The 27,047-nt window shown below is 38.0% G+C and overlaps 1 protein-coding gene across 3 annotated transcripts in view; it reads right to left on the reverse strand.

Annotated features, from left to right (window-relative positions):
- Window positions 1-27,047, reverse strand: part of SIPA1L1 (signal induced proliferation associated 1 like 1) — a 197,110-nt gene that overhangs the window by 95,384 nt on the left and 74,679 nt on the right. For 2 of the 3 annotated variants that reach the window (XM_014869376.2, XM_014869370.2), the window contains exon 3: window positions 24,292-24,368. The exons of the other annotated variant lie outside the window; for it this stretch is intronic. The gene's annotated coding sequence lies outside the window, so the exon portion shown is untranslated. The remainder of the gene's footprint in view (window positions 1-24,291; window positions 24,369-27,047) is intronic. 3 annotated transcript variants of the gene reach the window in all.

A 27,047-nucleotide genomic window follows, 5' to 3' on the forward strand; every position in this document is an offset into this window, starting at 1 on the left:
ACAGTATCGCATTTTCTTTTAATCAACTGGGACTCATTTAAGTATTTACTACGGTGGAAGACACGTCTTTATTTCAAACTTGACTGCAATATTGCAGAGTGACACAGGTACTGCATGGCCCAACCAAGGCTGATGCACAGCTGGGTCAGACTTGGCTACAGTGACCAGAAAGAAAGGTGGTTAATAATGTGAGAGAAATGACAAAGAAGAGTAGTACAGCACACAAATCTGGCCTTGGGAAGAGGTGCTATGGGAAACAGAAACACCTCTGGCTATATAGGAAAGTCCTGATTGAGTCCAGGGCAAAACAAAACTCTGTAGAAGCAGAAGCAGGCAGACACTCACAAGGAAGAATTCAGAATCATCATCCAGGCACAAAGGCAGTATCAAGAAATTAATATACCACCACTACATGTAACCATCAGTAGTTTAAGACATACAAAGAATTTGAGATGGAAAAAAAAGTCCCTTTACTAAGTGGAATAAGAAATAAACCAAAATGCTGACAGATACAAAAGAATTTAAGAGCAACCTTGCATATTACTGATTCTTAGTGCTAGAAATTCCTCCAGATTTTTTTTTCCATAATTCCTTTTGTTCATAAAATCTATGATGGAAAGCAAATTCCTATACTGGGGATTCTGAATCTCAAGCCATTGAATTAACTTCTCTTATTTCCCTCTACCACCCAGCTTTTCAAGGGTATTCCGTACAGCCCCACATCATGCCCCAGCTGTTCCTCTAACAGACCCTGATGATACTGGCACAAAAATGCTACATAATCCACTTCAGAAACAGCAGATCAACAGGCATTACTCATGGAATACAGCTCAAAGAAACAGATTTCCCCTTTCTCAAAGTGTTTATCTAGTCATTAAAAACATGGGTATACCTTATTTCAGGCAAGGATCAAATACCCTAAAACTTTATATTACTGCCCATTTGCTTAAAACACTATAAATTAAAATCTCAGAATTAAAAGTTAAAAAAAAAAAACACAAAAACACATTGCTGTATAACTTCTAAGTGACCGTAACTGACCTACAAAGACAAAAATCTACATTTGGACTTTGACAATCAATCAAACTTGCTACGAGGAAAAACCTCAAGTTCATAAATGATTAGCATAGTAATGCAGAGATGGTGACATTGTGGCTGTTTAGATGCAAACTGTTGGTAAGTTGCTAGAAATCTACATACGTTTCTCTTTAAAAAGAAACGGGAAAAAAATCCAAACAAAAACAGACAAGACAGACAAAATGGTTGCAATTACACTGGCAAATATGGCATAACTAAGTTTTCAGAGTGAGCTGGCAGCAATGAAAAACTTTATGTACAGCAGATTAATTTTAATATTGGAAGCTGAAAATTACATGACTCAGCCTGTACTCATCATCTCTATGAAGACATCGTTCTGCTGCTGAAATGTCAGCTCCTCGGCTCCAGCACACAGCAGAAATTGAAGCACAACGTTTGCTTTCTTTTCTAACTTCGCTTTTTGGCTTGGATTCCCAATCGCTCTGTCCTTTTCTGCAAGTTTCAAGTCCACCCAACGCGACGCTCTGCCCACCACGCAGCCCCAGAGGAAGAAGAGCTGTACCTGCACCTGCCACCGGCTCCCCCAGCCACACGGAGCCTTGCTCCAGAGCCCTAAGGGCTGTGTCCCCTCACCTGCACCTGCCAGGGACACCGAGTTCAGCATATTCACTCTCACCACTGCTTCTCAGCAGTCACAATATGCCCATCGTCCTTAAAGGCAATTATTTGCAGTTTCTACCCTAACACACTAAAAAAAGCAGACAGTATGCACCAGAAACCAGAATAATTTAGAGTTAATTTCATCACGGTTTTTTGGGTAGATATTTCAGACCAGCAATTTTCAGTGCTGGCTGGAAGGCAGTCAGGTAAGCAATCAAGTTGCAATTGAGGTAAGTATTCAAGCTGCAGTTTATCACAAAGCTGCATTTCTGTAAGCCCTGGTAACCTCTTGAATGGTTTAACATTTGACTTTTTAAAAAGAAAACAATAAATGTAATATTTTGTAGGTCCTCCTTTAGCTTCCATCCAGATTTGCACATTAACAAACACTACATCACAAGTTAGCTTCAAAGTAATAAAACAAAGCTGCCATTCCCTAATATTGCACCATATTTATCTGTTTAATATTTTAGTTTCAGAACAAAAGTCATTAACAGAATTACTATATTGCTCCTATGCTTCTTTGGTTTTACTCTGCATGTAATACACTTTCAAACAAAAGTAGCAAAAGGAAAAAAAAAAAAAAAAAAAAAATCAAACCCAGCCCCCAGCATGCATTTACCAATTACCTTGTGTTGTTATGGAAACTAAATATCCATGAAGAAGCAAGGATGGGGGGATCCCACTGCAAATCCTGTATATTCTGTAGATACTTTTTTTTTCTCCATTGCACATTCAAATGAATGTGATGCAGTACTGCTCCAAGCATCACATCTTCCTTCTTCTGTCCCTTCCCTTACCACTCCTCCCCAAAATGTAGGTAAACATTTTAAAATGCTATTTGAGATACTAAAGCAGGAAGCTGAAGCAAAATTGCATTCTTCTATATGGAGGATGGTTGCCCAAATCAACTCCAATCAACTGTTCCATGAGACCATTCAATTCCCAAATCTGTCCTTGTACAGTCTCTCTGGAACCCACATCTGGAAAAATGTCAAAACGCTAGAATTGCAAAAAGAGAACAAAACTATTCTCTTGAAGGATTCCACAGAAAATGAAGAGGGACAAACCAAGACCTCTCTTACCACCTTCTGTGTCCCTGCTCTCAAAAGTTTTGGTAAATATATCCCAATTTAACTGATATCCACGAAAACAAAAAACCTAATTAACACTACACAAATCAAGAATCTGTTTTGCAAAATTTGAGAGGACTTGATTGAAAATGAAGTGTCAAGGAGATTCATATCTGTCAAGGAGATTTATATATCTGTATTTATTAATTCACTGACGAGTATAAGAATTTATGATTTTAAGTGACAACCACGGCTTTTAGCCAATAAATAATATTTTTTGGAGAGGTGTGGTGGGACCTTCTCTGGAAGCAGACGTCTTCCAGTTTAATTTCAGTATCTCTAAAGCAAGTATCAGAAAAATTTTCACTAGATTAGTAAATGCATCTGTATGGCTATATGAAGAAAGTCGCTCAATTTTCCTGCATAATGGAAATCAGGTTAATGGTATGGACAATACTAGGAAACAGAATATAGAGATTATATATGCTAATATTCTTTTCAACTTTTGAGAGACCTTTGGTGTAAATGCAAATTATTTCTTGAGGCTTTTGATTGCTTCAATGCACAAGTCTGCCTAAGTGAAAAAAGGTCCCATCCCTAACAGCATCTTCCAAATGATAAATTCCTATATGAAGTTTTAAGCACATACAGTCTAGGTTCAAAGAACAGCACATACTCCTTTTTTTTTTTCCAATTTACACATTAAAAATGAAAAGGAAGATATTTGATTAGTAAAACACTTGTGATGTCTAAGTTTTAACTGCTTACCCTAGTGCCTGACATGTGCTTTACAAACTTATAACTAATCAGTGAAAGGGGAAGAAAAAGCATTTCCAGCATGTACCGATTTTAGAAAGGTTACAACATATCTGCAGCTGAGGCAATTCACACTGCCTCATCACTTTAGGTACAGCTTCAGCCAACTTCTTCCCAAACACATTAGTACAATGTTGCACACTATAGATAAAGTATAACATATTTAAATAACGAAAAAGAGCATCCATAATCGTGACTCTTAAAAATACTTTAGCAAGTGTAGCTCAGAAAATGCTAGTAACAAATACAACCTTGAAACATGACAGTAAGAGACAACTATTAATAGAAGACTCATCTACAGTCTTTCTTTACATAATACAGAAAATTGCAGTAAAAATCCAAGTTCACTAACATCAGCAATGTACTTGAGAGCTCCATCTCAGCTGATGATAAGCATGAAAAATTCTTAGAATTTTTAAAGTGCTTTTTCTCTAGAAGCATTTATTTTTTCAGGCCTTTGAAAGCAGTACTTAATGACAATGTGACATGACCAAAGAGAATTTGCTCCTGCTCCTGAAGAAACTACTGTATTAATTTTCCTTTTCTTCCTGTCTTCTTGGAGACCACAGTGAAAACAAACCCAGTGACACTGTGGCAAAACACCACCCAACCCTAATCCTAAGCAAAATGCACAAATTCTGGGAGCCATTTTACAAAACTCTGAGATCACAAATACACTCACAATTTACATTGACTATGATGCTAATTATCTATCAAGGAGATACTCAGGAAAAGTGACTCAGGTGTGACTAAGAACAGAGGTGCTGAGAGCAAAGTTTACTAATACATTTCTAAATATTTTTCAGTTTTTCAATCTTTTGGCCAAGATGTTGGACCCAGAAGTGAGGAACGGAAAGCATGGGTCAATCTCCACCTCTAGGGCTTATAAGATTACACTTTCTCAGCTGTTAAGCCAGACAATCTTTCACCATCGAAATATACCTATTTATAACATTTGTCTCAAATTTGGTCAAAAATTTAATTAGGCAGAGTTCTGGATACCCCTCTAGATCTGCCCGATAGTACCTTCTATACCTTTAAAAAGCTAGCATTTTGAGGTTTTTTGGCAGCACAGCTAGACTACAAATAAGTGAAATATGGAGGAAAGCTACTGTTTCACTTGATACCAGTGTGGTGGTCCAGGCAATTACACACACATGAAACTACAAAAGGTAAATTAAGCAAAGCCCACAGATCACTAAGGATGTCACTCATTGTATCAAACTGCTACTTGATAACTTTAACATTCTTTCAAATTACTACTAGTGACCCAATATCCCCAAAGGTACAAACTTAGAAAGCAGTAATTTCCAAAGAACTAGGGTGGTTCTCAAAGCTCTCAGAAATCAGTGTACCAAGAAAGGATGCCAAGCAACAAAATGGTTTCTGCTCATCACTGGATCATGGAAGATACCATCCTGTCTGTCCACTTAGAGACAACATGTTCCAGATTACACACAAATATCTTACTATCTCCCCTATCACTGGGAAAGAGATGGAATTTTTCATTTAATCACATTTCAAACATAAGCTCTTTATTTAGCTGTTTTTTCTTTAGGGAAACATTTACAGTAAACACCAGAAAGTGATGGGACAGATTCATCATTATCACCTACTTCTCATTACAAAAAACCATTGGCAAAAAGGTTAAGTCATTTAGACTCTGAACTGGGCCATACAGCTTCCCCAAATCACTGGAGTTGGATAATCCTACTCGAGTGCTATCCTCAGTGAATCTTACTTTATCCTATTAAGTGATCAAGAAACCAAGAGAACTCTAAAAAGATCATTAAATGATTAACAGAGTACACCACTCAAGGGTATAAACAGATCATTTTCAAGGAAAAAATACTATTTAGTGGAGGTCCTAAGGATTCCTGTACCAGATTAAAAGAGACGTTTCAGCAACAATTCCCTGGTGACCTCTGAATTTTCTTAATTTGCTAGAATATCTTCATACCAATATGAAGAGAACTGTCCGCAGCCTAACGCAGCAGAAGCTGGGAAAAGTCTAAGTTCAGCTACACTTGTTAGTCAAATACTAGCATTGAATTTCCTGAATAAAAATCAGCAAAAATTGTTTTGTTCTACAGTTAAAAATGCAAAATACGGAACAACGCCAATTTTTATTGACTGTAGAAATTTCCCTACTGATCAGAAAAAACCCAGTACGTTATTTTAATTCTCACATATTAAACAGCCAGGCTGATTTACTTTGCTGACAGAATAGATCAGGAGGGTCTTCTCCAAGACAAGCCAAATCTTTGAAATGGAGACTGAAGTGTCTGCTAAATGACAAAACAGATTTCCTGGGGCAGACATCTTATTTAGGCATGTCATTTCATTTCTATTCATGAAATACTGGGAAGGGTATTACCTATGATGATCATACAAAAGATATGCTTCCAAGAACCTTAACATCTCGCAAGCTTTAAGGAGATTAAACAACAGATTTTTCTAAAGCTGTATTAATAAAGCAATAGTTGCATAACTGGCTTCTTACACCAGGGCAGAAATGTAGGAATCAAGTATGCTTAGAGCATATCAAAGAGATGAGAGCAATTCTTGGGAGACAGAAAGAAGGTGAAAATTCCTGAGATTCATTTGAAGCAAAGGACATTTCTTCAAACCACAAAAGAAGACTCAATGAGCTCTCATAAACTCAAAGTCATTCTGAATTAAAACCGGTTTCATTATTCCAGCAGTTCTAATGCAAGACCTTCAGACTGACTGGAAAGGAAACCGAGTTAGCTGGATGTTTCAGCTAGCACTGTGCAATGACACTGTGATCCTGTGAGACTGAGAAGTGACAGCTCCTCCTACACAAAAATAGAGTCCTGAGGAGAGGAGGTGACCGGGCAAACACCTCCCATCAGCCTGGAGGGAGAGTGGAGCTGCAGGGGTTCCCAGGAAATTTCTGAGACTTATGTACTGGAATACAAGATCACAATCAGAAACTTCAACAAACAACCTACTCAAAGGACGTTAAAGTATGAGGGGGACAAAAATAAAAAAAGGCAGATTTGAGGTATACAAAAATACTCTTAATTGGTCTCTTCCTAGGGCATCAAGAGTAGTAACAATCCTATTTAGAAAACTCAGGCTGTGACTCTCTCTTTGCCTTTTTGCTTATTGCCAAGACCTATCAACCCAGATCACACTGAATTCCTACATCACATCAGTAGATTTGGGAATATTTTCATCTGATACAGTGCAAGGATTCTGAAACTAACAGCCTATCAATCAGCAATTACACAGACAAAACTACAGTATTGTTAATGCAAAAAAAACCAAAAACAATCCATCTTTTCAGAACAATAACGTTTAGCACAGCAAGGCAGGAATAGAAATTGCTTTTACATCTATCAGCACAAATATTTCTTTTAACTGATACCAAATTACCAACACTTTACATCAAGAATCTTTATAAGAAAGAATCTGAGCACAAAAAATTTATATGACCGAGACTTGAAATATAGCACAGCACACTGTACACTAGTTTACTGATTTTTCAAAATTTGCATAGACACAAGCATAGCACAACACAATCCTTTTAAGAAAAGTCATCATAGATCATCTCAGACAGCTGATGTTCCAAGTGGGCAGCTGAATCCATCTGAACAGGGAGCAGATATCAGGGTACATAACTCTACATCGGGCAAAATTCCTGAGCAGTAGCAGGAGATAAAGCACAAAAAAACGAGAAAAAAGCAGAGTATTTTAAAGAGAAATGCAGAAAGCCATGGTAACGGGGACATAGGATTGACACCATAACCCACAGAGAACAGGGCAGAAGTGTATCCAAAGCAGCAGACTTAACCAAGGACACTTCCTCTGTTATAATTGACACAGCTATCACACAGCAGAGAATGATAAATGAGCTGGGTGGTTATTTATTTAGCAGATACAGCATTACTTCCATGCCAACGTGACATACTGCACCCTGGCTGTAGCTGCCTCCCAAGACTTTTCCATGCAACATGAGCTACACTAAAACAATCCATATGCATCAGAAAAAGAGTGGCCATAGGAAACTGAGACACTGCAAAGGGTAACTGCAAAGTCCCACAAGTGACTTGAACAGCAGAAGAGAAATAGAGGTAAAAGCCTTACCGTAATTTTCAGCATCTGCATCTCAAAATCATAAAATCAAGAGAGTTAACTGTGAAGCAATCAAAACTTCAAATATACTGCTCTGTTTAAAACTAAGATTCCTCCAGTTGAAAGCCTGAAGTGAGAAACGTTGGCATGCCCATCTAGCTTTGTGAACTGCCAAACACATCAAGACTTTAAGCAAAGATTTTATGGACAGCTCATTATTAAGGGCTTCTGAAGAATACATCATCAGCATTAAAAGCTAGGATACCAACACCATCTATCATCAAGACCATCAAAAACTTCTCCTACCTTATTTTAGTTGACCATAACTTCCAATTTGAGGAGACATGCTTATAAGTTCTTGTTCGTTAAAGGAACATGTCACAGTATTAGCAGTTAAAAAGATATTCTCTATACATTATTCTTGTCACATCCCATTTTCCTGCACGCCAGATACTGACACTTACTGCAACTCCTGGGAACAGATTAGGCACGTGGCAAATCTAATAATTGAAGATGTCAATTTGAGAACGTTCAGGAAAAAAAGCTATTTATGTTGTAACTATCAGACACATAATATCTACAATTACATTTCTGCACAGATATATCTATGTAGATATATTCTTGTCGCTGTTAGATCAATTACCTACATGCAGGAAGATATCCTATGTAACTCACTGGACAACTAAAAGAACATTTCCACCAGGAGGTAGGAACATCACCATACAGCAACTATTGTGCAACAATTTCAGTACAGTATTAGTAAAGACTTCAAAGAAAGTAATGAATAATATATTAAGAAAAGGGGAAAAGGTGACATATTTCACCATACATAAAAATCTAGTGCACAAAGCCAATTTAAGAACCTTGCTAATAAATACATACTTAGAAGTACTGTAAAATTACTGTAAGCATTTAAGTAGAAAGAGAATCCCCCAGATCTGGTAAGCATCTTGAAAATTCAGCCTTCTACAGAAGTGTTGTTTCAAGGAGAAAGGTCTGAGAAATAAATCCATGCAATTAACTAGAAAACTTAGTCATTTCATTCATATGCACCTTCATTTTGGCAGTATGTCAGGATTATATTTGTGCATAAAAAGATCAATTAAAAGTTCTCGCATGGATCGTAATTTTTTATTATGCCATTTAAATTGTAACAAGCAACTGTCACTTTTCATTCTTCACTGTGCTGTGAATTTTACTGTGCATAATAACTGCATGAAGAGACCAAGTTCTAACATCAGTACTACTGCACTGAATTTCCTTGCAAAAGAATTGCCTATGCAGTATTATCATTAAAGCCATCATTTAATTTATGACTAAAGCACATGTCTTTAGGAATTAAAGTATTTACTGCACTGCTCCTCACAACCACCAATGAGAAGGACAGTAACAGACAATCAGGACACCATTTTTAAAGTCATCTCTGTATCAAACTAAGAGGTCATTAGATACTAAAATAGCCAAATGTTATTTCACAAGAGAACTTCAATGTCAATAAGAAGCTTTAATTGTTTGAAATGAAAGCAAAAAAAATTATTTTGCAGAAAACTTTTTCAAATGCTTTAAGCTCCACAGGGGAATGGCATATATAAAACTCTGAAAAGAATAACTATTGTAGGGATTTTACTGAATATAGAGGAATCACATTAATAAAAGGATTATCCTATATGTCAACAAAATGCACTATTAGGCATAATTTTTTTTTTTATTGTTACTGCTGGTTGGAGTCTAATGTTACTATCCAATTTAGAAATGGACTCAGACCAAACAATTTCTAAAACATCAAATGCTTTTCTAAAGCCAAGATGCCTAACATACACCAAAATCCACCTTTCCTGTTCAAAAAATACTTTCCAAGCCACTTGGGTGTGAAGCTTAAGGGAGGCAGCAGCTGGAGGCTGGGAGACAGCTGCACATCTGCTGGAATTGATTTCCTTCACACCGTGACATAACACGTGCCAGCCATTAGACAGATTACTCACTTTACAGAAGTAATGCAATTTGTTCTCTAGAATCTACTGTTTCAAATGCTGGAAACTCTCACTCCTGAGCCATGTGCTATCTTCAGCAGGGGGAACTAAAAAACTCCCAAACATGAGCCATGCTCTCCTCCAGCAGCTTCGTTAAAGCTGCGCTAAAAAGTTCTGCAAACACACTTGGACCAGTGCAACCTGCAGGGCTAACACTAAGTAATCATAACAGCAGCACAGCCCTGAGCTCAAAGCAGAAAATGAGAATGCCATTTCCCCACAGGCAAACAACTGTCTCATTCATTAAGAAAAAAATTCAATGAAACACAGATATAGATCTTAACACTTCTCTACAGGTAAACAAAGGAAAGATGCAGATCAAGGAATATTTTTTCTCCACTCGCTGTTCATATTAGACACACCATATTAAATGAAGGCTTGATGGCAAAATATATTGAAGTTCAGTTAAAATAGCTCTTTGCAGGTTAAACAACTGTAAAAAGTTGTAAGCATCTGATTAACTTAATGGGAAACAGACTCCTGGAACTAGTGCACAAATACTACAAGGTCTTGAGACCCATCAATGTGCCACAGTCTTGACCTGCATATAGTCACCTTCTGGATTTGGCATCACTAACTTAATTCCCCAAACTGCCAAAGGTTTATACTATTAGAATACTCTTTGTTTCCTTCTTATAACCATTCCACTAAGAAACTGGTAAACAGTTTTCAGCTGCAATCATTTTTCCCCCTTTAGATGAGTGACAACATTACAAAGAAAATTTTCTTTGCCAGACCTCTTAAAAAATATTAAAGATTAGTTTAAAATTTCCATAAAATGTTTACAAAGCTTGAAATGCATTTTCATTTAGACATTAAAAAAAGCAAATAGTATTTATTATACATTAAGTGCTACAATGCCCTGAGGTTTCTGCTTAGAGCTCTCACATGTAAATGCTACTGATAAAATGAATATGACTTGGTAGCTAAGGAAGAAGCATTGGGTAGGGAAATGTTTCATCCTCCCTGGGATGCAACACCACATCATGCTTCTGCTGTTTCTACTTACAGATAATTGGTTCCTGGGAGGATGATGTTTAATTAGCACCAAAGACATCCACTCGTTTTACAAGCTGAATAATGCAAAGAGCACAGGCAACCTTATACATGGAGTGCCATAAAGGCGTTTTTTCATTGCACAGTAACGAAGTCTCAAGGACAAAAGCAGATGTAGCTGCTGTGCCCCCGCAGTCAGGGCCAAATTCACGACCACGAGGAGACTCTGTCCTATTACTTAATGTTGTTTCACTGGCATTTTTAATAGCATTGACTCACATAACTGCATTTCCTTGAATACCTAAAACTACCTCCAAAGGAGGTTGTAGCAAAGTAGGGGCTGGTCTCTTTTCCACAGTAACAAGCAACAGGACAAGAGGAAGTGGCTTCAAGTTGTACCAGTTACTTAGACTGGATATTAGGAAAAATACTGCCCCGGAAAGGATTGACAAGTATTGGAACAGGCTGCCCAGGGAAGTGGTGGAGTCACCATCCATGGAGGTATTTAAAAGATGTGCAGGTGAGGCATTTGGGGATGTGGCTTACTGGTGAACTTGGCAGTATCAGTTGGACCCAATTATCTCAGCAGTTTTTTCTGACAAACCATTGTATGAATCTGTAAACACAGCCAGCATTTCAGAGACGATGACAGTGCTGGAGGTGAGAAGCGTATCAGCATGGCTCTGAAATGCTCCTGGATGTAAAACAAAAGTCCTCATGTAAAGTATAAAACATAATTAGGTGGAAAGCATGCTGCCTTCCCTCTTCTCTCAGATAACAACAGAACATGAACGCTTGTGCAAAGGTACAGTTTTTTACAAAAGACAGAAAGGAAAGGCATCAGGCCTATACCATTTACAGAGGCACCTCCCTGTTTTGCTGGGGAGTGCATAACCACCTTCCCAGCTTCAGAGACTGAACACTTGGGAATGCTCCTGCATTCCCTGCCTGCAGCTCTGACACCAGAAGGCAGGTGAGCCTGTGCCTGCACACTCACCAAGACAGGAGACAACAGCTCAGAAGGGACAGGCCTGTTTTGAGGCTGCTGCTGTGTTACTACACAAGTAGCAACGATTATTCAGAGTACTAAATTTTATTCAGCCACATGACACTTCCATGCAGGCAAGAGCAGAAATACCCCTCACATCAGAGAAAGAAAGCAGACGATTTGCTTGACACACACCCTGTGAAGAGACCACAGCATTTTGCTGTAGCCAAACTACTACAATTTTGACTACTAAACCTACCATAGACACTAATTCTTCTGACTTTATAACAAAACACACACCACAATTAAGACCTTCCCTTAGGCAAGATGTGGGCAATTTTAGATTCCCTACACAGCATCCTCAAGGATAAAATTATTAAAGAACTACATATAGGAAGAACTGACTGCACAAGATTTAACAAGTTACATGTTTACAGCAGCAAACCATACTTTGATGAGACTTGGTATCAGTTTTATACGAGAGATAACTGAAGAGACAGAACTCATCTATGTAAAAAATTGTGTTAGTCATTCCTTAAAATAAAACTGATTCTCAGAAAAGCATTATTTTCTTTCAGAAAAGCTTTAAGTACAAGTGGACATTAACCAACTGCAATCATGCCTAAATCAAAATTATTTAGACGTGTTTCGTTATGCATGAAAGGATAAAAAAAAATAAAAATGTAACACATTCATATTGATTTAGCTGGCCACAAGAATTTTGCTCAGTTTTCAGTACTGAATAGCAGCTACTGAATCTCTCCTGACAGATGGTCATTTTATTTTCATTTTTAAATTCCTCTTTGAGGTTTAACTGCAAAAAAAAAAAATCTACACTTTCCTCTCTACAGCAAAGCTGGGAAAGTGTATCCCCTTAACTTGAAAGGCTCACTGAAGCTCCCTCTGCACTCAGATGCCAACAGAAAAAAACCCTCTATTCTTCTCATTAGTTGACCCTTATTTAATTTAACCCCCACACTTTCACCTTTTCCACACATACAGAGCCAAAGTCATTGAATGGTCTGGGTTGGAGGGGACCTTAAAGATGGCCTAATCCACCACCACTGTCATGGGTAGAGACCCCTTCCACAAGACCAGATGGCTCAAAGCCCCATCCAGCCCAGCCTTGAACACCCACAACGTCTATGGGCAACCTGTCCCAGTGCCTCGCTAGCCTCAGGGACACAATCTCCTCCCAATACATCCTCTAAACCCAGCCCCTAAGTCTGAAGCCATTACATTCATGGGAAACAACTTAACTGCTCCTGTACACCAGGTAATGGTAACTGCAGTAATGTTTGTTACTATAACCCAAAGCTTTTGCATTTTCAGCCCCTTTTTGAAGTTATTCAAGCTTTTTTCTGTTATCTTGATCTGAAGAATGTTATTCAAGCAAAGACAGAACTCAAATCACCAGAGCAGTTCAGATGCCTGCTACTTTAAGAAATCAGCGTGTCTAACTGAAAATCGGTGATAACTTTTAAAGAAATCTTTCATCACAACTGCTGATAGCTTTTAAAGACATCTGGTTTTCTGCATCAATAAAAATCTCTTAATAGTTCGGTACTCTTCAAAACTTCTGCAATTCATTGTGTTCTGTGATTGCTCAGTAACAACAGTATTTTCCAAACTTATTACAAATATTTTCATTAACACAGTGTTTTCAGCTCAATTGCTTGTTTACATCAATGTTCAAATATCTTCATTGGTGACAGGATGAAATTAAGGTTTGACATGTTATTAAGTAAACGTAGGTGACTCCTTCCTAGAATATTCAGTAAAACAAAACCTAGTGCCTTAAAAGTAAAAATCAGCAGGAAACCATCATAAAGAGATATGACAACTAAAAGAATTTTAGAAAATGTATTTTAAACATATAAAAAGGAAGGACTCTTCTACCAAAAAGTTCAAGACATGCTTTGCGTTTTAGGGTTTTGTTTTTGCTTTTTTTCCTAGTGAAATTCTAAAAAAACTCATACTTTGTTGAGCTTTTTGTTAACTAAATCAGGTGTTCCATATATCTTGAAAAGTCCCATTATTGCCTGCTTATTAAGAAAATCCTCATTGACCTATGGAAAAAACAGTAAGAACTATCACACCTGAAGATCCAATGCTATGGGTTGCTGGCTTCCCTAAATGAGTAGTTCTGAGGAAGATTGATATCCAATACACATGGAGCTCATTGTTGATTGATTCACAACATTAGTTATCCCAAAACTGGAGCCAATGTTTTTTACCTATATTCATGATATCTATTCCTCCCTCAACATTACTAAGTCTGAGCTACAGTCCCCCCCAAGGCTTCCACCTCAGATTCTCATCCATATGGTATTTTTACTTTCTGCTTATCCTTCTTCGGAATTTTCAGAGATTCAGAGTGAAATTCCCCACAAATTCCTGTTACACGCCCTACCTGCCCCATTCGACCCTGCCAGCCACACCAAAGGTGCACAAACAGTACTGTAACCACAACAACAGAGCACATTTAGTGACAGCATGGGCAGAAAAGTGAAATATCAAGAGGGTTAAAATAAACAGAAGAAATAGAAAAATCAGCCAGAAACACAACACACCTACAGCAATGTATGACTAGAATAAATCTTAAGTTCAAACAGGCCATACACAGCAAACAGGTAATTTGCAATAAGCACAAATGATAATCAGTCTCACCTTTGGTTTTAAATCTGCTGCAATCCCATTTATCTAATTTAAACAATGCTGCACTAAAACATCCTGTAGCACTGTGATGCCACCACCAATACAGAAGTCTATCTCTTGATTGCTAAATCATGAGGCCTTTGACAAAACACAGGCATGTCTTGTCAATTAGCAAAATTAGCCCCCTCTTCCAGCAGCTTCAAGTGACTCTACAACAAGAACTCCTAAGCCTGTCTGAACCCGAGTGCCTTTCACAGGCAAAACAATCATATACAACACATGCTGTTGTTAACTGAAGATCCCCCAATATCCTCACAAAGTTAACTTGAGCATTTCATACAATCTTGTCTCTCTGCCAGCATTCTAGGCACAGAACATTCCTGAGTTACTCAACATGCAAAATCTATTAATTGAACCCTCTCAATCCAAATAGCTAGCTCAAGAATTAGATATGCAGATTTTTTAAACAAACAAATTCTCAGTAACATTTCAGGGTTTCTGATCCTGAGTAAAGAATTCTTGTAGACTTTGGAATAAACAGCATCTATTGCAAGGCACTTTGTCTCCCCTCCAAGCAGTTAAAAATGAAAGGAATGTTGTTTATCGTCCTAAAATAGCTCTCAGTTAAACACTAAAGTCATCACCATTGGTGAAAAAGACAATTTCAGTCATATGGCATTTCAATTTTATTCTTAAAATACTGCACATTACACAGGTTCTTCCTGCCACTGTATTTTCAGGTTTGACATGTATTTAAAATTCCTCTTCCCATGATTTCTCAATTTCTCAGTTTCATAAAAATATCTCACATCTCCTTGGAAACCTGAACATAGCACAACAAAGACGGCTGGCTCTAATGCTTAGAAGCAGGTTAGAAAAACAACTGCATTCCCTTGCTAGTTACAAGTTACTAATGTATCTCACAAGAAGCTGTCTCTCCTCACCACTAAATTTCTTACTTGTCTTCTCAGCCACTCACCCAAATCCTATCCACTTCTTCACTACTAACTTGCACTCACCTTCAGGTTTCATGAGTTTTCTAACCATCTATGCAGAATATTGTAAACAATTTAAGGAGGCTAGCAGTACTCAAGCAATACCCCACTAAGAAGTAATCCTCCTTCTGCAAAACTGGTTAAGAATGAAGTGAATCAAAGCCCCTTTTGCAGAGGTACTTTTGATCGACATCAGCTGTTTTCTATACCAAGTGCTCTTGATCAGCACAAGATACCAAAAAAACCCAGCAGGTTTCCACTGTGTTCCACGCCCAGCTGTAGCTGCTGCAAGCCCTGGCTCGGGAATTGCTGCTTAGATAAAGCGGCTGCTGCTGCTGCTACCAAAACCCAACATTCGACCATCGCAGTTGGAGAATCTTTTAGAGTACTACTCTAGTTGCTGTAAGAAAAAAAGGAAAGTGCTGCTTCTCATTTTGGATGTAGGACTACCAGGGAAGTCTAGACATCCTCTGAGCCCCCCAAAAGGGGCTCTGCCCCAGCCACATAACTGCCTGCGGTAATGTTTCAGGTTTAGCCAACATTTCCCTTGCAAAGCCATCTTCACCATTACAACTCAATTTAAAGCTAAAATTCTGAAGGTCTTTCCTAAGACTTACACATTTTCAAAGGCATAAAAGTCCTCTCTCCCAGGAGTTAACTGTATTTCCTCAGTAGAAACAGTGAGAAATTGGAATCATCCAGTTACTGCCATTTCCTTAAAAGCCTTACAGAGAGATATCCCAAGAATAACAAGCAGCATGGAAATATCAATATGAAGGGGAAAATCAAGAAGACTAAGGTTTCCCCTGCCTCGCCAAGACAGAAAACGGCACACAAAAGGCAGAGAAGAATTTCCTCCCCAGAATACCATAAGAACAAGAGATTATGTTCAGCCAAATGAAAGCTGACAAGTTTACCATCAACAAAAAGGGCTGTCTCTTCATACCCCTACCTAGGGATCATACTGCTAAGGGATATGAGACTGCAAGCCAAAAGTTTAGCAGTATTAAAGGGAAGAACAAAAGATAAAATTACATTGTAACAAAAAAATTTGAATAACAAAGGGCTAGAATAAATACCAAAGTCTTTGAGTCTTTTGACACAAGTCAAACTAATAGGATCACACAGATATACCCCAGAGTATATTACTGTCATAAATGCCTATTGCAAATTTTTTTTTTTTGCATCATCATCCCAAGCATCTGTTACTACTTCTAATTAAAGAACAGATGGTCTGACCCAATATGGCAATTCCTATGACCCTATATTTATCAGCAAGTGGGGAAATTAAGTTTTGAGGTCTGAAGCAGCAAAGCAAAATTAACAAAAACACATACCTAAATAGGTCTCAAAGCCATCTGGTATATGACACTGAAAAAAATATTCTTGAAGATTTCATACAACGCATTTTCCATGGCCTCTGAACTAAGAAAAACTGGCTTCGACAAACTCCACCAGATGCAAATATGACTTAACTCCAGCAACAGAGAGATCAAGATAATGAGTCCTTTTTCATGTTGAACTACTGAAGCACAGCTATTCCAGCTGTACAGTGAAATTTGTGGAAGTGAAAGAAGTCAGCATGTTCACATAAAAGTTAGAGTTCATTTTCAGTATAACTTTCTGATAAGATCATTGCACACACCAGTAAAAGAAACAAAACAATGTAGACAAAGGAAATAAAAAGCCTTAAAAAGGGTTTAGGTTGGGGGGGGGGATGGTTTGCCTGTATTTTTTTGCCTATATGTTTTAAGTGTAGGTTTAAAACACACATGTGAAGTGTGGAAAGCTGCATTCCCAAATCTGGTAACAGATGGAGAAGACAGCTTGAAATAATTAATCTGCACAAGAAGAGGATGTGAGTGAGACTGATACTGACCAATAAGGCAGGAGTGACATATGAAAGTAAGTACACTTCCTTAAGTAACGTCCCTCCTTCTACAGATATCATTCAAGCTTAAGTGGTAAAAAAAGGAACTTCCAGTGGTTTACGCCTGTATGTTTTTCTGTTTGTTTGGAGGTTATTTTGTGGGGTTTTTTTAATACTCTGTTGGAAAAAAAAATTTAACTGTATGAAAAGTTTTAAGTTCATGAGTCATGGGAACTTCTGATGAGCCTACATTCTGAAAATGTGCATGATCAAGCTTATTATGCTGCCAGGAAATACTATTATTGAACCAACATAAATGAAAATTTCCCTTTCCATGTAGACACAGCGACAAGGAACAAGCTAATACATTCTTAAACTGAGTCACCTGTTGGAGACCAAAGGAACAAGGAAGCTGCTTAGTGGGACATTCCCTGTGAAGACAAGAAGGATGTTCCTCAGCCTAGCTCAAAAGCAGGATTAATCTGGTAACAGCAACTTGTCAAATGAGAGGCCTCCTCCCAGTCCATGCCAGCAAAGCACCTCCTCTACAGCAAATCCAGTACTTTGAGCATTTTACATGAATCTTAACTTTCTTTAAATTAACAAGACAGAGGCGCCGATTTCTTGTACTTGGAGAATTTAATGAAAAAACCTCCAGAAAATCCCTAAAAAGGAAAGCTTAAGTCTCAAATACATTCTTACGCTGCAGATTTCCAAGATGGAGAAAGGAAGGCTCCTTTTACACTCATCATCTCTTCCCTCTGGAAACATGAACATCATTAACCTGCATCACAGAAAAACTGCTCACAACTTTTTGCATGTGTTAGTTCATAAAAATTTCTGCACTTCAGAGGGGAAGGTGGGCTCAAGCCTTTCATAGTGTTTAACCGTGCTTATCTTAATTTTTTTTTAAAAAAAGTACTTTTTACCACAATCTTGGAAATTACTTCTGGATCTGTGGTTTTTAGACTGTATATTAATAGAGCCTGAAAATAGAATACTGAAAGTGACTTTCCTCTCCCACTGCCATTTTCCTTTTCAGTCCAGTATAACAGTTCTTTACTCTGCCAACCATTATTCTCCCAATAAAACCATTCATTCTCTTTTAAAACCTACTTCTAACACAACTAGTCAGCTGTCAAATGCTTAACTTTTGTATGACTGTCACTCTAAAGTGTACTCTCAACTCATGAAAAACTAGATGAGATTGATTTAAGTCAGCCTCCCCATCATCTGCTTACCTGACCCACTTAGGAGAGCTACAGATTCTGTGTTGAGAGTGGTAATTCATCAGGGTGCCAGTTAAAAAGCACCATTCACAGAATCATTTACCACTGAAGAATAACTTTCCTACTGCACATGTAAGTCAAAACACCCCAGCTATAACAAAAATCCATTTTACTGTATGAAGTTAAGCAATTCCTTTGTACACGTGTGATAGGGGACACATGGAGAGGAAGGAACGGAACAAAGATAATAACATTTGGCTGGAATCCATTAATTGATTTCATTAATTGAAAAATATTCAAAGATAGTCTTACACATGGAAAAACTGATGTAGAAAAAACAAATCGAAATATTATATCAAAGTACCTTGGGGGAAAGTGAGTTCAATACACACAAATGACAGCAATTGAATATATAAAATCACATTGTACTGGCTTAGCTTAAAACCACTGTCATTCCCACACGTGAATACTCTTACATAAGATTAAGACACTTTTCAATTTATATTGTTATTTATCAGGAATACTTTTACTTCAGGACTGATCTCATTTTCTAAATTGTAGGAAAAAAGACACTAGGCAGTCTAAAGTATTTTCTACAGTGGATTTATGATTTGACACTTCACAGCATGGACACACAACTCTGCATCTCTGCAAGCTGAAGAAAATACTTGTTCCAAACCAACTGGTTATCTACAGATTTCTGTATTAATCTAAATATACCTACATTAAGGTATTGAATTATTGCCTGATATTAGAAAAACAGGACTAATAATGCCACATTTCTGAAATTATGGAAAGAATTCCAAGTGAGCTTTAAAACAAAGTAAGCAATCTTAATGCATCCAAAACAGAAAATTTTACTGAAATTCATAAAAAGGGAACTATTGTGAAAAAGTAAAAGCTGTGATTGCAGCTTTCAAGAGTTCAGTGCAGTTATAAGAAAATAAAAAGCCCTGAAGCCATCACAGATTCCCCTTTGAACTCAAGCACCTGGTAGCAGACTATATCCTGCCCCTATAAAAAAGTTTTCCAACTGACACTGTCTTGCAGGGTTTTTAAGTTACCTAGGACACAAGGAAGCCCTCTAGATGTAATCACGGAAAATAAACATCTGCAAAAGGGAGAAAAACAAGACATATGCAGCATGTTCTTTCAGGCAATGCTCAAGTCTTAAAATAAAATCAAAACAAAAAATCCATATGGCAATAACAAACAAATAAAAAGCAACATCACCCTCATTTACAGATTTTCCATTTAGTATACAGACCATTGGATGTTAATGGGATTGTGTCCTGTCCCTCCTGTTGTTTTTTGAAAGGCTTTCAGAGGTTCTTCTCTTGCACAGACCAAATGCATTCTCAGTTAAAAAACACTGTTATGCTGACACAAGCTGCTGACACATCTGAAAATTCCTATTGTGTCTCAAATTTGCACTAGTCTCAAAGGGTAAATTTTACATTTTTTTTATATCACATTTAAATATAAATATTGCTCAGGTGAATTAAGTCCACATCTCTGATTTAGCCTACATCTTATTGCATTTGCAATTTTAAAGGACAAAGCCTTTTATGGCTACATTTTTCCTCATAAAAAATTTAAAAGAAGTTCTCCAATTAAAATATTTTCCCTATGGATATGGTAATTTTTATTGTGTACACATGAAAAGAGCTATGATGATATGTTGATAGGCACCTGAGAAACACTGACAGTGAGTAGTCCTTCATAAATAAGAAATTATTTTACAGTGATAATATATGAAAATATCCATAGAACAAGAATATTTGGTTATAGCTACTTCAAACCACTGCAAACTTGACTGTCATAATACAATGATGAGTTGCTTTCTTTTTCCGTAGCATTTTAAGATGCTGCTGAGCATCCAGGAAGCACACAAGGTGCAAATGTTCTTACTGACCCCTGCTTTGAGTGTTTGATATAAACCTACCATATTAAACCTCTGCAAGCATTAAACACAGCTGTAAGTACTCAAAGTAATGACAGGCAAAGCAGATCCACTCCAAAACTGAGAAGTTTCAAAATTTTATAGGAGGTTGGTTGGGAAAAAAATCTTATAAAAATAAACCTTATAGTAGCAATTTTTACTGGCTGTTGTTTCATATGACTATATATATATTTGTTATAAAAATACCTTCAAATTCCTACATTAAAAAAAAAAACCCTAACTGTAACTGAATGATTAGATGAAACCGATGGTAAGAAATATAACTGAAGAAACAAAATAGCTTTGGTACAAGCAAGTACAGATAGTACTTAAAGAATGTATGAAGTTCACATGTTATGTAGAAGTCTACATAAAGGAGGTGGAAGAAAAAAAACCCAGCTCTCCGTTTTTGTTGAATGCACTTTACAAAAATCTTTCATAAAATAATCTTCTGTTCAAAATCCTTCACATAAATTATTTCCTATGGTTGTACATCTGAAAACCAGATCACTTGAAATACTGTGCAGTGTCTTTATAAAAATATGAGCAATTAAGTCAGTGATTAAGGTTTCAACTTCTTTGTCCTTCATGGCACGGGTGGGTTGTTTTTCTTCACATGGGACAAAAGGTCAAAGGATTTGTGTTGGGCACTTCTATTTTTTGTAGGTTTCATCATTGAAGGTTTATGCAATCTGTATTTGCCATTCATTCTATATACCAATAAAAGCCTGATGAGAACTTACGAATTTCTTACACCTGCTTTCATAACCAGAGGACAGTTCCCTCTCAAAGGATTGTTAGTACAGATGATTCATTTTTCTCCTGTTTCAAGTAGTCTGCAAATGATTCTGATTTTTAGAGAGGCCACCTAGATGCAGTTTTAAACTACAGGTGCTCCACAAAGTCTTCAGTTTCTTTTTTTATACAGTTACATTATAGTAGATGGAAATCCCTCCTATTAGCAGACTAGGCTCCGCTTTTAGTGCAAGACAAACATTTCTTCACTCTTTTACTGCATGAAACTTAGTAGAAACAACTTCCACTATTCATTAAAAGAAACACTCATTCACACAATTCTTTCCGAAGATTAGCACATGTCCCAGGACACAACTGGGTAGAAGTCATTACTGAGAGGAAGAACAAAAGCAGTACACGGCCACAGATGTTTCAGTCCATTGCCACTGCAGTTCCCAACACCTTCCCATCCAGACCTGTCTTCCCTGGCACGGCACAGCACAGTGGATGTAGGGCTGTTACTGACTTGTGACCCCCAGCCCCCTAATCCCTCCCAATTTAACAGGCCAAGAGCCTTCTGCACCCCATTTTTCACCCCCACCCCAATCCCTGCAATGCCAGCTGAAGCAGCCCTTGTGTCTAACCCAGCTCCAGACTCCTTCCAGACTTCAGGCATTCTTGTCTGCCCTCTCCTTGGCTCAGCATGGCTCTTCTGGCTTTCAGAAAGAAGAAAGCTATAATTTGAAAAGGTGAAAAGAGAAAAACGTTCTCCAGTGCATGCTGCAGGTCCTCAGCAGGCCTGATAGCATAGGGTGAAAATGTTTCTAAAATCATGGGAATTGCATAGAATAGATTCAGAGAGTGGAAAGAAAGGTTGGGTCTGGTAGGCCTGGCAAAGGGAACCAGGCCCTGGGAACGAATATTGAGCATTGTCTTTTCTAGATCATGTGAAGCTACACCTGCATAATCATCATATGATAAATGATATCATTGTTAAACATAATGATTGTTTGCTAATTGAATATAATTATTGTTTAATTGTAGTAAGGATCATGAGAAACGATGTAATCGTAACAAGAATCATGAGAAAGGATATTTGGGGGGCCTAATGAAAATTACAAGAATTCATGCTTGATAAGATCAATGTATACAATAGAACAATATGGGTTTAATAATTAACATACAGTTATATAACGAAGAGGGTATAAAAACATGTCCATCTCGGATCCATGTCAGAGTCAGATTTAGGTCTGCACCCCTGATTCCCAGAGCTCTTCAATAAAGCACCTGCATACAATCATTCTGTGATTATGTGTTTCAATGCTAACAGGCCCATCCATCCTCTCACAAAGGAACTGCTGGTTTTTCAGACAAACATTAGCATTTTCAAGAGACCACAGAGGGGTCCTAGCAGGAAGACTCCTCCTGAGCATACAGCAACTGGGGAAACAGGAGATACATACATCACAACACATGCATGCAAAAGGAAATAATTATGGTACTAGACACAGCTCTCACTTTTAATAGCCTCAAGTCCAGGGAATTCAGTACTTCATCTGAATAGTCCCCTAAGATGTGTTGCACCACAGGATTTCTGAGCATTATTTTACAGGAGAATAAACAGCTCCTAGACTCCCATGAGTTTCTGCACTGCAAAACAGCACTGTGTTTGTGTCTACTCCCAAGCTATCTAAAGGCATTGATCTGTCCAATCTGTGTGAGGGACAAAACAGACATCCACACCTCTGAGGCCCCAGAACTTGTGCTGGGGGCCCACTCTGAGCCCAGAGCTGCAGTTTAACATTACAGCTTCAGCCCAGCTGGCAGCTGACCATTGCCAGCTCAGGGAGGCTGAACCTTCCCATCTTCCCTATTTCTGGCTTACAGTCATCTCCTCACATTACAGGCACACTCAGCTTCCAAACCAGTAGAACAAACTTTACTATATCCTAAAGATTTTAAGAATGTGTGTATGCCTTCAAGTATGAGGAGAAAAAGCAAACATAACAGAAGAATATAGAAAACTTATGGCTCAACTAAACTGAAATTAACCTTCTTTAGAACCTCCAAACGAATGTCCCCTTGTGAGGGCAAAATACATATAAGGGTCAACTTACCCCACAGATTCTCATTGCATAGCGATTTGTGAAGTTGTTTATTTCCCTGAAAATGTGTTTCTAAATTGGGAAGACAACTCTCACAATATCTCTTACTCGAGCTGAAGCAAGTCTCGTTACAAACATACAAAGTCCTTTATCCATACTGTACCATCTGACATTACACTATGAGTTTCAGAATAAAGACAAAACACAACTTATTGATCAATGTGTAGAATGTGCCCAGAATGTAAAATTCCCTATTTTTCAAAAAGCTGACAACTGGCCTGCACCCTATTCATATCTTAAGTAACAAATCCATAGTTCAACAATCCCAGCAAATCCCTACTTCCACAATTCAATGTTAATAACAGATTTAAGTGAAAATAAAGGCCTCACTGGACTGCCTATCTTCATAAACCATGATATTGGCACAGAAATGGACACCCATACCCCTGTGATGATGGAAGTAGTTTGAGACTGCTGGCAAACAAAGTTAATAGTCAGCTGAAGTCCCTCCTTTTTCCTCCTCCTCAACATTTCTGAACCAGAAAACTAAATCAATCCCTTAACTCTTTTCCAGTATGCTTCTTAAAATCCAGAGTGGAGCTTTTGGCTTTCATTCCAGTACTTATTCCCAAAACACAGCTGTAAAGTATAAAAATCAATTAATAATGTTTTGATACAAGACAGCTCATCCAGACACTACACAGGACAGATTTACTACTCTCATCATTAAATAAAACATTCAGAAATCTCCAGAGACTTGTTTTTCACAAATGCTGACAGAGACAAGTACTGCTTTTATCATCACTGTCTAAGCTTATAATAGAAGTATACTATTCATTTCAAATGACCAGAGCAAAAAAAAAAAAAAAAAAAAAAAGTAGCTTCCCTTGAGCATCGATCATTATTCTCAATTATGAATCATGGAAACCATACTATGGACAAAAAGCATCCAGTTTTTAAACATTCCAGACTTCTCATCACACCTGCATTCCTATTAATGCATTCTACTAATTCACAGTTTGAATTTTATGTTCATAGAGAAGACATCCACTTACAGAAAAATGGTTCCACTTGAAAATACCACAGGCATTTGAAGAAGGACACAGGTAATCTCTCTTCAAAGAAGCAGCAGCTAGCAAAACAAACAAAATTTAAAAAAAATATACAGATAAAATACTCTTGTTCAGAGTTAACTAATTCAAGACCTAAATAGCTAATGAGTTAGATATTCCTGAACAAAAGAACCTTCCATTGAGATCTATCTGCCAGAAAATCTCAGTAGTATCAAATTGCAGTACTTTTCTAGAAGAATGGTCCATGCCATTCAGAACTTTTTTAACCCAAACAAGTAATTATTTGCATTTTTCCTATCCTCAGAACCTCCTTCTGTTATTCATTGCTGCTTATAAATCACCTCGTCTCACATCTCCTTGTCCTGCTCCCTGTGTAGCCCCTTTTTCTCTTAAACAGTCGCTGGCTTTTACAGTGTTTGTTCCTCTCCTGCAAGAGCTTTCCCGTGTGTCCCAGCCTAGCATCTTCTTCCTTTCCGTTCTTCAGCCCGCTGGTATTTGAATCACAGCTGCCTCCTCGCTCCTGTCTGCTCCGGGTGCCAGGACAGGCAGTACTGTGAGTACTGCACAGATTGTCTGTGCGCTCCCGCTCTGCACACCCGCGGCACACGGAGGCTGCTGCTGCTGCACAGGGAAGGCTGCGGGAACACGCGCTCCTCAGACCCTGCCAAGCCTCACCAGTGTTATAAACTGGGAGTGAGGCACAACAAAGGTCCTTCATCAAACTTAGCTCCCAGAACATGAATGTGTAAAATCTGTCCGAGCTAAAAATCTTGGACAACAAAAGCTTCGATTGGGACAGCTCCTCCACAGTACAACAGCCTCTCTCTAACTTCCAGGTGATGGGACTGCTAGAGCTACTCATCTAAACTGCAGAGTAAGCTAAATAAAATACTGGGCATTTTTCCTGCACTGCAAATCCCAAAGCTGACTGATGAGTCAAGATATTGAGACTAACATTTCCAGAATGGCATTTAAGACAAACCATCAGCCTGCGCAGACTTGACTTCCAACACTAAGCTAAAAACCTCAGAAAATTAAAGACTCACTGATAAGCAACTCTGCCTTTGGCTCAGCATGGAACATGGCTGTAGGCAGCCTGTGCAAAATATCTCCATTCATGAGGCAGTGTCACTTAGAAAAGGATAAAAAAAAAATTTAGGTAGCAAAACATATCAACCAAATCTCAACACAACCTCTTCAAAAGTTAACTGTATGACAGTTTTTCCAAATGCATCAGAATCTGTACTGCAACACAAGCCACCATGAAATATTTTATTATCTGAACTAAGAAAATTATCTAAGAGAGGCCTTCTATCTTTAACAAGGCAATACAAGTGCACTTGCTGTTCACTGCAGTTCACACTTCATGCACCCATCCTCCCACTATTCCTAGGTGAAAGACCCTAAAACAACCATCAAATCAGCAGATGGGAAACCGTGGACCAACCCTTCCAAAAGCACATCAGTTTAAAAGAATTCAGTCAATTAATACTTAGGTCAAGCTCAAGATTTTATTTTTGCCCATTTGCAACTTCTATTGTGTAAGCTGCCTACTTCATCCTCCAGTAGCTTTTGGTTTTTAATTTTAAATCAGCTTGGAACTTTCAAGGAAAAAGAACAACTACAACTACAATTTCAGTAGCACACTTCATTATTTCAACAGCTATTCATAAGTGAGATGAATTCCATTAACAATGGGGAAAAAGCATTAATAGAAAAAGAAAAACCAACCTCCACTGACAAGTGCAACTTTTTCCTAAGATCAGAAACAGAATTCTGTTGATTTAGGACCAGCAATAATTATTTCTAGCAAATATCCTTAAACTTCCTTTCCAATTAAAAGAGGCAAACTAATGTAAAACTCTGATACAGAACTACATTGTCAGTCCTCCAGCCATTTGGAATTATTTTCTACTTGTTTTGCACTTAAAATGCTTTCCCAGACATGACAGATTAAACAGAAGCCCATGTGTCAACCAGAAGTTATCACAAAACCTACATGGAAAAAAACCACTAAACCAGATTGAATTTTCATCTGTTTGTCTTCCATTCCTCTTTAATGTCTTGAATTTACCAGTACAGTCTATTTCACAGAACGAAATAAAGGAAGAGATACAGTACTGTACTTTGGAGCCGGGGTTTTGAGTGTTCTGTTAGAGCTTCATAATTGGCAGCACCAGCAAAGGATGCTCAGTTCTGGTTCAGTAATTCACTAAGAAATTCGTCAAACAGCAACCATTTACAAACATCCAGATTTCTGCATCCCCTCTGGTCTCCACGAATTCAGCTCTCAGCACATGTAGCTGTGTTATGGTTGTTTGAACAGCAGTCAAGCACGGTCCTTCACTGAGCAGCTCCAGTGAGGAACAGGAGGAGACCTATCAGCAAGGCAGTCCCGAGGTCTGTGTTACTGGGTACATTTATAAAATACCTAGCAACACTCTTTGTTCCTGAAGCTACAGCAAGTCTGCTCAAATGACAGATATAGTACAACAAAAATAGTCATAAAAGCCATTTGTTTGTATGGCGCTTTATATCTCTGCAAGCCAAGAACCTCCTCTGTGCTCTTTTATACTATTCTGACTAAGGCAAGAAGACCTTTAAGTCAGTCCTAGTGTTGCCCAGAGAGGAACTGCAGAAAAACACCATCCACACAAGTAGGTGGTTAGCAATACCAAGAGAGCATTAGCTACTCCCTTCAAGCCTTCCTGAGTGAAATACCAGTCCAGCAGAGCTCT

This window comes from Sturnus vulgaris, chromosome 6, assembly GCF_052056855.1.
Source record: "Sturnus vulgaris isolate bStuVul1 chromosome 6, bStuVul1.hap1, whole genome shotgun sequence".
Classification (NCBI taxonomy): Eukaryota; Metazoa; Chordata; class Aves; order Passeriformes; family Sturnidae; genus Sturnus; species Sturnus vulgaris.